The following is an 11,112-nucleotide window of genomic DNA, read 5'->3' as shown; positions in this document are numbered from 1 at the left end:
GGGGCCGCGGGCCGAAACCCGCCCCACGCGTGTCCGTGAGCGCGGCCGCGCCGCCTGCCGGCATGAGGGGGCGGCTGCCGCTGCAGCACGTGGCCGTGGCCGTGGCGCTCGGCGTGGCCAGCGGGCTGTACATCTATGGGCCGCTCTTCCAGCCGCCCGCGGCCCCACACGGCCCCGCCGCGCCGCCGCCGGACGCCGCGCCCGAGAAGAGGCCCTGAGGCAGTTGTGCGGCGCCGTTCCCGGGCACCGCCTCGCAGCCCGGCCCTCGCACGCCCCCTCCGCCGTGGGCAATGGAGCCGCTCGGAGCCGGCGCCACCGTCACCTGCCGGGGCCGTCCCGCCCGACCCGCCTGTGGAACCCCGCCCCGCCTGCTGGAGCTGCCGCTGCGTGCCTGTGTGTTTGGTATCAGACTCTGGGATGTGAATCTTGAATAATGTATGACGCTCTGAATGTCTGAAAGTCTATTTCACATCTAAATTTAAATAACATCAGGAAGCTCGAAAAAGAAAGTTGCTGCTGTGTGATTACGCTTCATGGGTACTGTTGGATTGCCTTTCATCTGATCCTCCAAGTGATAAATACCATTTTTCTCTGCTTCTCACTGTTTCAATTCTTAGTATATCAGCTCGGTTGGGAAAGCAGTTGTGCAAATGGCTGAGAAGGGACCTGCACCCAACTTTGGCATCCTTCGCTTATAGTCAGTCCTGGCCATATGTACCTACACACACGTACCACATGCACATATACACAGCTTTCATTCCCGACAGAGTGAGGCTACAGTGGATATAAAATAGATAAATCTGCCTGAAAAATGGGTTGTACTTGGAGAAGAGCCTCAGTGTGTAGTTTAGGAAGACAGCATGGCTCTTGGAATAGGTGTGGATTAATCTGACCAAACAGAATCTCATACTTGGGGAAACCAGGTCAGTAAATATGTCAAGACTTCAGTAAATCTAAAAAGAAACCAAACCCAGGAGATCTTGGGACAAACTTATGCCAGTAGTTTGTCCCAAGTAAAACTTTGATTTTAACAGAGAATCTTGTTTGGACAGAATGAGGGAAGAAACCAGTTGTCTGGGTGTCTATATTTTAAGCCAGGAGCAATATGATAACTGAGGTAGTGATATGGAAGCTGTGGTGGGAGGATAGCAGCAGAAGGTGGGCTGGGAAGTGCAGCCAAGTGCAGTAAATGCAGTTTGGACATGACACTACATGGGCAGTGGCTTTAAACTGAAATAGGGCAGGTCTAGATAAGATATTAGGATGAATTTTTTTACAGTGAGAGTGGTGCCCAGATAGCCCAGAGAAGCTGTGGCTGCCCCATCCCTGGAGCTGTTCAAGGCCAGGCTGGACAGGGCTGTGAGCAGCCTGGTCTGGTGGAAGGTGTCCCTGCCAATGACAAGGGGTTGGAACTGGGTGATCTTTAAGGTCCCTTCATATCCAAACCATTCCCTGATTCTATGAGGAAATGCCACAGATTGCCACAAAAGTTCAGTGCAAACACTGCATTGATAAACTGCTGCAGTGACTCCAGCAGCTTCCTTTACAGTACCACTATGTATTGAAAATATTATTTTGAAGAGGTGTAGCTCAGGTCTAGTAGGCACTTCCTTTGTAAATATAATGACTGGAATTGTCCATAAAGATGGTGGTTGAATTTGAAAAGCCCCAAGAAAGAGAAGGTCTGAACTGCAGGTGGAAAGGGTTATTGATGCAACTGAGCTTAAGACTCTGCTTGATGAATTCTTGAGACTGCTGGATTTAAAGCTTTTATTGGGCAACTGCTGAGAGTGAAGAGCACGCTTGCCTTGCGAGGGAAGGCAGGCAACCAGCAGGCGGCAGGGAGAACTCATTAAACCCACAGTGGTGCGCATTAACCAGGCACCGCGGATTTTCGCTGCAAAACCTGTTCTGCCTCTCATGAATTCCTACTAAACGGCGCGAGATGTTTCAGGGAGATGGGGAGGGAAGGGCTGAGGAGCCAGCCCGGCTAATGCCGCTGAGCACCGCGCGGTGCTGCCCTCGGGCCGCGCTCAGCCCGCCCAGGTGGCCGCGGCGGGGCCGGGACACGCCGGGGCGGTGCCGCCCGGCCCGCCCCCACCTCGGGCTGTACGGGAAGTGATGTTGCCTTGACGGAAAAGACACGGTCGGAGCCCAAAAAAGGGCAGGTGCGGCGTGACGCGGCTGCGGGAGCTCCGGCGGCCGGGAGGCGAGCAGGTAGGGCGGTAGGGGAGGCGACCAGGACAGCGAGCAGGGCCGGCTCGGCTCGGCTGGCACGGCCGGCAGAGCCCCGGGACGGTGTTTCGGGCAGGGACCGCTGGGTGCCGGCGTCCCGCGGCTCCGGATCAGCGGCGCGGGCTTTAACAAAGGGGCCTCGCTCGGGCGGTCGGAGCGAGCCGTCCGCAGCCTCGGCCCTCGGGCTGCCCCTCAGGTGCTTCCCCTCACGGCTGCTGCCGTGAGCGCCCACGGACAGCCCCGCTCGGGCCTTCCCGCGCAGCTGCTGCAGCATCTGCAAGCTTCCCAGCGCTTTAGAGCTGCGTTTCTTTTTACTGAGGAGAAGTGGATTGTGTGTCTTGTTTAAATTTTTGAAAAGACTTTAAAGATGGTACATCGTTGTGAAAGCATTATAGTAATGTTACATCTGCCTAGCCAGGACTCAGATCTTATATGTGACTATCAACAGACCTGTTGCTCCTTTCTGAACACTGCATGTTTGTCAGAGGAGGCTTCATGCTGAGAAGGCCCTTCTGCCTGATTTACATTGCTTGGGCTGAATTTACACTTTGATGATCTTGGCTCTAAAGAAAGATCAATCCATCAGAAACACCTATTGATTTTGCTAGCTCTGTAAATAACTAGAGTATATTAATATATAAGTGATATTTTTAATGGTGGTAGCAAAGTATAAAGGACATGGTTAGAGCTGTCAAAACCATTCAATTTTTATCTCTTAGTGGTGTATCAGGAATATTTTGAGCTGATTGTATGGCTCCTCTAACACTTCCCTCATGGATGGTGCTTAGGAGATTTTCATCAGTATAACACATGCATGTTTGGAGTTAGTCCTGCAAGGTGATGTGTTGCTATACTTACTTACTTTGAAACTCAACAAAATCCATTCTGCCCTTTCTTGTAAACTTAATCTTACGTAGACATCTTCTCTCAGCCCTTCTTTCTTGTCACAGACTTTTACTAATTTTGTGTGTTTTCCAAGTATGTTCCAGCCAGGGAAAAGCATATACTGCAATATGCATTTCAAATGTTGGTAGGTAAATGTTGGAATGGTATTTGTAATGCTAAATGAATGTCTCAAAAGCATGGTTAAAAAGATGGAAAAAAGAACAGCATGTTCCTGTGTTTCTCGTTCAGGGTTCTGATTTTGCATCTACTTAATCTCTTGCACAAAGGAGTTTGGGAGAGAGTTTGCTACAACTTACACTGGTTTATTTTCACAGTTAACAAAATTTCCTATGACCAACCAGATGTCTAAAACCAGACTGTAAGTTTGTTTTATCACTATCATTAAACATGGGAACCCATTATTTTATCACTTGATTACACGTTTCCTTTTCTTTCAAAGAGAAGATAAGGTGAGATAAAAGAATTCTTAAGTAGCATTTGACATTTACAGAAACAAGTATTACATACAGTAACCCTTGAGTTCTTGGTTGTGCTGTTCCTGCCAGGTATCTGCTGTGCTGGTAAGTGACCAGTGATAGGCCTGTCACTTTCCAGCATAACCCTGGACGTGCAGATCAACACCATTACCAAGATCAGTCTGTTACAGTCAAGAGAGGTTGTTAGAATTTAATTTAATTTGAAGAAACAGGCAAAACTGGCACTAGAGATGAAATATAAAGAATGAGAACTCCTTTTCCCCTGTTGATGTCTCAGCAAATAATTAGGTTGCATTTAAAATGTATTAAACTCATGATTTAAATAATTAATCATCAAATATTCCCTCCCATATTAAAACTGTATTATTGTACTGTGCACATGTGATTGGTCCTGCAATCAGAGCTAAACTTTTCCTGGGCTGGGCATATGTAGTGCTCTGAAACTTGCTTTTGCTCCTGTTGTCATGTAGATAGCACTCAGTGCTGCAGATACAATCTTTGAGTTTACAGCAGTGGCTTCAAACACGCCTGAAAAGTTGTTTCAGTACAAGATGGTTTGATAATTTCTTACCTAAAAAGCAGCTTTTTTAGCAGAAACACTTTTTTTTTTCTTTTTATACAAATACATTCCCAGTCAGTCTTTCTCTGGATATAGCATCTGGCTATGAGGTTGTTTTTCCTCATTTCTTTTTTTCCTCTTCTTAGTCAGAACTGCATCCCTTGTCAGGAGGCAGGATTAACTTGAACCATGGCAAATCAGCTGAGATCGCTTAATGATTTAATGATCCTTTTATCTCCAGTGGGGCTTTGTGAATAAGTCCTAGCCCTGACTTTCTTTCCTGGAACACCTTTACATTGTTGTGTTTTCATACATAAAACAGCAGAATTTACTTTTGATTTATAGTAATAAGTAGTCTCAGTGCCTGTGATTTATTTTCCAATCTAATAAGCTTTATGGCATATAGATTAAAATATGACATATAACCAGCATTCTTTTTTTTTCCTGTTGGTGTGGCTTCAAAGGGCTGAGGATGCTTTGGGGTGTGTGTGACAGTTTTGCATATCCCGGGTGGTGGAATTCTTTTCACATACTGGCACATTTCAGCACTCTGGAGCTGACCTAACAAGTTCTTCAGTGTTTTAGACTACAGGAGGAAAAAAATCCAGGAAAATGTCCTTCTATGCTTCAGAGCTTCTGTGGCTCTGAGGATAATATCAAAGTGTAAACCAGTGCAGTGATATTTTCCTGAGTTTGCAAGCCCATTTCCCATAGCTGTTTTCCTTCTCTCTGTGTTACTTTTACTGATGAGAAATGGGTAGTAATCGAGTGTGTCAGGAAAAGGCACTTCTGGAAAACAATGTGAAGACTGGTAGTAAGGTAGCAAAGGAAGCAGCATTGAAGATACAAACTTAGCAGGACTACAACTTTTCTAGAAATCTGTGATTTTCAATGGACAAAAGAAGTTGGTTAATATGTAATCAATGATTTTAAATAAAAAGTCAAATTTGGGGACACTTGCAAAGAGTATTTTGAAAATAACTGTACACTTCTGCAGTAATTCTTTGTGTAAATGTGATATATGAATGAAAGGACTGTAAGAAGTACACCTTACTGAAATATTTTATATTCAAATAAAACAGTGAATGGATATAAGGACACTGCTACACAAATCAAGTAGCTGAGTCCAAAATAAGTTTGGAGTTTGTGACTACAGTTTTGTAGCTGTGTGCTGCTGTTGGTTTAAAAGGTGGTAACAGGATAAAGGAATAAATAACAAAGTAGATAAGAACTGACTTCATTAATATTTTCAGGTAAGGAGAGCTCCATAGGTAGAAGCAATGCCTTTAATTAGGGCAATTTAGTTGGAAAGGATAGACTTTCAGGTATGTAAGCCCCTTTCAGGTTTGAATTAGAAACAACAGAATGCAAAGCAAAATTGAATAACTGGATGCACAATTTTTATAATACTTTTTTTATGCATATGTCATTAGAAGGTGATGGAGGTTCTCTGGAGAAATGCTGTTGTCCAATGTCAGCCCAGTCTCACTCTTAAGGCCTGGGTCATGATTTTCCTAACTGTGGGATATTTCATTTGATTCCCTTATCACCCAAAGAATGTAAGGAAAACGGTTGCTCTGTGAACTGAAAGGAAGAAAACAATTCATTCCAATAACATCCTTGGGGAAAGGGAGTGTTTGAACTAGATTGAAGGCTGATAGTGGTGATAAGGACTAATAAAGCATGTATGGTGGGTAGGGGGGAAAGAAAACTTCATTTTTATAAATAAAAAATGCAAGTTTTCTGTTTTTGTCATGTGTTTCCACCAGTCTTGCTAGTATAGTATTTTATATTGGTAATTGCTGAGGGAAATGACCTTCCTCCTGGAGATCCCTGCTGATAATTGTGCGACTGCCAGGGAGTGTGGCGCATTTTGAGAATTTCAGGGTATCACTCAAGGCTCACAGTTGTGGGACTGCTTGTGCTGCTGTGAAATGGTTTTATGCAAGGTTTGCATGAGATGATTTGCTGCTACAGTTATTGCCAGTGGCTGGTGCTTTCCATGTCTGCTTGGAAGCCTAGATAACATTCAGAATGCATATTATAGCAAAAAGCTGGATAATTGGGGTCTTTTTATGGTGGCTTGGGTTTTTTTGGGGTTTTTTTTGTTTTTTTTTAATTGCAAAGGCTAATCATAATTCCTCCTCCCCCACCCCCACTTGTTTTGTTCTAAACCAAACTTTATGTGTGACTGAATATGACCCAAAATACAGGTATCAGGGTAGTTCTAGCCTTGCTGGTATTATCCATTTCCAACAGAGTTTATCATGCAGGACTTTCAGATCCTGTGCACGTAACCACACATGCTCCACTGACTTCCTCCTCTAACACTGATTCAACTTGACAGGTCTTTTCTGTCAGGGCATGAACTGTCTGACTAATACTTAATTTTTCTGTATTTTTTTTTCTTGGAATGGTGTCAGGATAGACATCTCTGTAGGGGGATGGTGTTAACCAAATTTGAAGATAGTACTGTCTGATTTGATTGTATTTCTTCTGAATTTCATAGCAAAATTCTTGTAGTTTTTGTTTGGATAAATACAGGCTCAAGTTGGAGTTGTTAAAGTAGTAGTTTTTAAAATGTTCTTTATCTATGAAATGGAAGAGGTAAATATAAATCTTTATTTGACAGTTTTCTAGAATTGTCAGTTTGGATATAGCCCACAGGGCCAGAGGTCCTGCTGTGTGTCAGGAGGAGCTGCAGAGAAGGCTTTGGAAGGCCTGTGAAAAGAGCATAGTGCAAAAGTGGAATCATGCTTTTTGGTAGGTTTTGAAACAGAAGGCAACTCCTCCTCACCCAAATCTGAACTGCTGATATGGCAAAACTCCACTGGTCTTATTCAATTCACTTTTTAATAACAGATGTGCTTACATTTAATTTGCTTTTAAAATAGATAGTGTCTTTCAAATCCAACTTGAAAGTAAATGTGAAATTGAATGACTGTCACAGTATGTGTTGCAGCAGGTACAACCTGGGCAGCTGGTGGGTTTCCCTTGCAGAACTGGAAACTGTAACTGCCAGCTTTCAGGGGAGGCACACATCCCACTCTTCCCTTTATCCAGTCTGTCATTTTTTCGTCATTTTTTCTCAAAGTGTTCAGGAAGTTCAGATCTTTGTGGTTTCTTCTCTGTAAAGGAGTGTTAAAGCTGATCAGCAGATTAAAATGTTGGGGGAGAAGGCAGAAATAATAGAAATTCAGTGTCTCTGCCCCTCTCTAATGAGCTTTGTTTCCTTAGGAAACCAGGCTAAGAGGCATGTCCTCATTTCAGCTTTGTTTTTTGCATTGCAAATTTGGAGCTTTGTTCCCAGAAGTCCTTATTGCATTCATAATCTCCAGTGTGGTGTGTTGAGCCTTAGGGAATTTTTCTTCAGCCTAGCATCCTGTGGGAGCATAAAGAATAGGAGCAGTAACGTTTTTAGTAATTGGGAGTCACACAGGGAGTGGAATGGGGCCAGTGGAACTGAAAGACCTACTTTGGTAATGTACTGCAGAATCACCACCTTTCCAAGCCCACCCCTTCCTTCTGCACACCCTGAAGGAAGGCAGATCAACCAGTCAGGTTAGTTAACCTGGGGAGTCACTGAATAAATGGGAATATGAAGGACCTCTAATGTTAATGATGTTCATGCTTTAAGAAATGGTAGAAAAAAATAGGCATCACAGGTGTTTAATTTGGTTTCATGTGCTTCATTGCATGGAAGATCAAACAATACACTGCAGAAGCAATACTTTGCTGTAGCTCAGAAGCAGCAGACTTCTCTATCTGTCACATAGTTCACATAATTAACCTTTCAGTTTTTCCTCCTGAGAGCAGAGTTAGAGTGCAAAAAGCACTGTTTTCAGCTTGTGAGGAGAATGATGAACCACTTACCTTATTAAGTAGATTGAGAAAAGATGTGAACAGGGGTCTTCTTGTGCTGGAAATAAAACCCAGCTCTGCTGAGATTGCTTTTCAAATAATATGTTGGATCAGGTAGTACAGAGAGTAAACATATATCAATTAAGATAAAAGGTGGATAGAAATATGACAGAAACTTTCAAAGCTGTATTAATATAGGACTGTAAAACACTGAAAATCCTTTCTTAAGTAGCTATAGTGCACATGATCCTTTGAATTGGTACAGCAGCTTCCTGTAAAGATGCTATGTTTTTTAATTTTAAAAGTTCACTTAGTCATAAACCCTTTAAAATAGACAAAGATCAGTGATCTAAAATGAGATTTGTAGGCTCCTTCAGGCTGAAGATAGAGACATCAGATTATTGGTGTGCTTTTGCAGCTTCTTACCCAATGCAGGGCCACTGGTGTCTCATCCAGTGCTGCTCTAGGTGCTCTCTTCATGCAGTCAGGCACACACTTCATAGGTCTTACAAAAATGTGAACCAACATAGTCTCACAGAAGAACTGTAGCATGTCAAATAATTCATCCATCTTTAGCTTAAATGTTCTTTTGAGTACAGATTATGTAATTTGAGTAGTGTGAATGTTGCCAAAGTAACATTTCCTGCCTGCAAAATGATCGAATTTGTTTATTTCAGTCAGAACAAATGATCATGTTTATTCATACACATTTTATTGCCATTTTAAATAAACCCGTTTTGACCGTTTCTTGGTGTTGTAACATCTTATACAAGGACATGTGCAATAGTATTTTTTAATTCTATTTTCTTTCTGATATTTCAGAACTGTAATAAGAGAGAGAGAACCTGATTCAGGTATAAAAAGTTGTTTCCTTCCCCTTTTGATTCAGATCTGGAATAGGTATCTCTCCACTTGGCTTTGCCTTGGGACAGACTGCATAGATAGGCATTAACAGACAGTGGTGTGAAGGCACAAGCTTGCAGTTTTGACAGAATTGACAGATCAATTAGAGTCGCTTGTTTGGGATAATTTTAATAATCTTTCCTGAGGTCTAATATAACCATATATAAATCTTATTTCGGTAGCAATCTTTGGATGTTTTTTCTGATGATAGAGTTTGGTCTAAAGTTTTTCGAGGTAGAGTGCCCAGCTGCTGCAAAGGATTCCTGTCTTTAGGCTGTATGATGTTCTATGAAAGCAAAATTGATGCTTTTCTCTTGTTGATTATTTTACTGTTAACTTTTTATTGTTGAAAAGACCCTGGTAATTCCTGGAATTAGCTTATCTGGAGCTTCTCTTGGAGAGGATTATTTTTAAGAACCTCCTTTCTATGTAAAATGCTACAGATCTTAAATATACCAATCCTTTATCACATGCAATGCTAAAAGAAAGCTCTATTACCATTACTAGAAATTGCCTAGATTGGCTTACAGTTGAAAGAACATAATGGAAGTTTTACTTTGCTCTATAATATTACTAAATATTTAGTAGTTGTGCCTTTGGGTAGCAGGAAGACCTGCCTGTGACCTACTTTTATTTTAATCACTGAAGGGATCTTTCACGATTTGGTCCTGGCAAAGGTCAGCTGTAACAGTTCTGGTGTGAAAGCTGACTTTGGGAGTGTGGGTTGTCTTTTCTTTTTTTCTTAATCCTGGAAGGATATTGGTGAGAGGAAAGCAAAAGAAAAAAAAAATCCTTTTTATGGAATTTATCTCCTTTCCGTTTCTTTTAGTTCTGTCCTGAGGTAGAGACGTGTTACTGCAGAGCAGGGACAGATGACATTGATGTTAGGCACAGCTCTTGGCTTTGGAAACAGGGATGTGTGCTGTAGCATTATGTGAAATGGGCTATTACTAGATCCAATTCTTCTCCTATTCCTCTCTCCAGTAGCAGATGTCTTTATTTCTGCAGGCAGGTAACAATCCAGCATTTTTCTTACAGAGGAAACATCTGCTACAGGACAGTTTGGACACCTGCAACTTTTCTCAAGGGTATGGAGTATATAAAGGCAAATATTCTGATGCTTATAATGAAGAATGCTCCACACTGTTCACTGTATTTAACTCCTCAAATTCTCTCCTAAATTCCTAGGCCTGTAATGCATAGAAGAGTTTTCCAAGTAAACCATAAATTCCATGCATTCAGATCATGTTCATACAACCTGCTCTTGTAAAAACATTGGGAATGTTGAATAACTAAGTAGATAGGTATTCTTTTGTAGATCTGGAGCTTCAAAACTACATTTCACAGTTTCAGTAATTTTGATCCCCTGCATAAACTAAGAAATTGTTGGAACTCTTGCAACCCCCTAGGGCTGGGGTAGCAGTGGGAGGAAGGCTCACCTTGGGCTGCCTGCAGTGGTTCCTGTTCCAGCTGTTGCTGCTTGGTTTGTGTTCGCTTCCTGCCGCCACAGCAGGGCTGCCTCAGCTGCCTGTGCAGCATTTGCTGAGAGGCTGCAAACGTGTTTGTTTAAAAACAGAGACTATAAATAACCAAACACTGATGTCCTCCCAGTTTATAACTCTCCAGTTTAAAATCAAAATAACTTCACCCTCAAAAAACCCCTTTATTTCAGCTGTACCTTTCTGGCAAAGTCTTACTGTTTCATTTAAAACCGTTGCCTGGTAGGGAGGAAGGAAAAATTAGTCGGTGTTCCTCACATCAAGTTAGTATGAGACAAGTTGAGCAGCCTCATTTCATCCTGAAATAAAACACTGAAGTCTGGGGATTATTTATGAATTGTTTTTCCATTAAAGATGGCAAACATCTGACTGTGTGGAAGAGTTTGTACTCCATTTATGTTGCTGGTTGCGAATCCAGACAGACAGTTTGTGCTCAGTGTGTGTAGTCACCCCCCAGGGCTGTTTGCAACATAGCAAAAGAGTTGCTGCTTTGTCTGTCAACACTTATCCTGTTCCTCCTTCTGCACTTCTGGAGCAGTTTAGCAGACATTCTAGGGTGCTTGTGGTCTGAATATTTCTTAACAGTTAAGCAAATGTGCTGGTATTGATCAGGGAAGCAAGCAGTTAAGGATTAAAAATGTGCATGTTGCTGAAAATCGAGCACAATTCTCGA

General features: G+C 42.4%; 1 protein-coding gene across 2 annotated transcripts in view; it reads left to right on the top strand.

Moving 5' to 3' along the window:
* The first annotated feature begins 2,081 nt into the window (after positions 1 to 2,081).
* The window catches only part of RAB27A (RAB27A, member RAS oncogene family), a 29,143-nt gene continuing 20,112 nt past the window's right edge, over positions 2,082 to 11,112 (top strand). Inside the window, exon 1 of one of the 2 annotated variants that reach the window (XM_058847124.1) lies at positions 2,082 to 2,217. The gene's annotated coding sequence lies outside the window, so the exon portion shown is untranslated. The remainder of the gene's footprint in view (positions 2,218 to 11,112) is intronic. The other variant, XM_058847123.1, reaches the window with a different exon arrangement.

Source organism: Poecile atricapillus, chromosome 11, assembly GCF_030490865.1.
Source record: "Poecile atricapillus isolate bPoeAtr1 chromosome 11, bPoeAtr1.hap1, whole genome shotgun sequence".
In the NCBI taxonomy this organism is placed as follows: Eukaryota; Metazoa; Chordata; class Aves; order Passeriformes; family Paridae; genus Poecile; species Poecile atricapillus.
Note: the sequence above shows the minus strand (reverse complement) of the source record. Positions and strands in the feature narration are given on the sequence as shown.